Source organism: Trachymyrmex cornetzi, unplaced genomic scaffold, assembly GCF_001594075.2.
Source record: "Trachymyrmex cornetzi isolate Tcor2-1 unplaced genomic scaffold, Tcor1.1 scaffold590, whole genome shotgun sequence".
Classification (NCBI taxonomy): domain Eukaryota; kingdom Metazoa; phylum Arthropoda; class Insecta; order Hymenoptera; family Formicidae; genus Trachymyrmex; species Trachymyrmex cornetzi.
Genome location: NW_017299904.1, coordinates 212,470 through 213,425, shown reverse-complemented (window position 1 = coordinate 213,425; position 956 = coordinate 212,470).

Here is a 956-nt window from a genome sequence, read left to right as displayed (position 1 = left end):
CTCTCTCCATTAATTATTTTATGAAAGCATACGTATGTATACATATATATGGGGCATTCTTTGCCAAATCGATCAAGCCTCTGTCCAAAATTGATATGGACGGATTTCAACGTTTGACCCCGGAAAATGTTCGTCTTGAAAAGAGCTTTTAAATGAACCGTGGTCTTTTCAAAAATTCAAAATGGTGTCGCTGTATAACTTCGAAAGAGAAAAAAATAATTTAATTTTTAACTTATAACGCGAAAAAATGTATGATAGCGTAGATTAAAAAATGCCACTACTACATACGTTTAATTTATTACACATAGTCGGTATGACAGATTTCCTAACCTCCATAGTCGTCTTACTTTAACGCTAAATATCTCGGTTCGCGAGGCAGAGCGACTTTTTTCTGCCAGATTCTTTCGTTTCATGCAAAAAAGCGTCGAATGAGCCTAATTTTATCGAAATCGGAGGTGAAGGAGGTATTCTGAATAATTACCATAATATATTATTATTTTCGTTTCACAGTCACGTTCATTATTATTTTTCTTTCTGTTATTATAGGTTATAGATTATATGGATTGCTCAGTCGTCCATGCAATATCGCATATGTAATCGCTATATGAAAAGTTTCACGTGAGACCTCGATGAGTGAAAAATGAAAAGTTAAAAGTGAAAAATGAAATGTGGAAAGCTTCACGTGAAAATACATGATTGACCCCCAGAACGAAACGCTGCGGCCGACCAACAAAGCTTCGAGACAGGCCTACTTAGGCTGTGTTCCAAAATTGTTTGTCAGCGCTGCGAGCATGTCGTCATAAGTGCATGCTACCAATAGTGTTCCAATTTCATAAGCATGCTTTTTATGCAAACGCAGCTTTCATTTTGGAACGATATTTTCAATGCTGTCAGCATATAGCGACGTCAGCGAAAAGAAACAAGTAACCTAGAAATATGGAGTGAAGCATACAGAA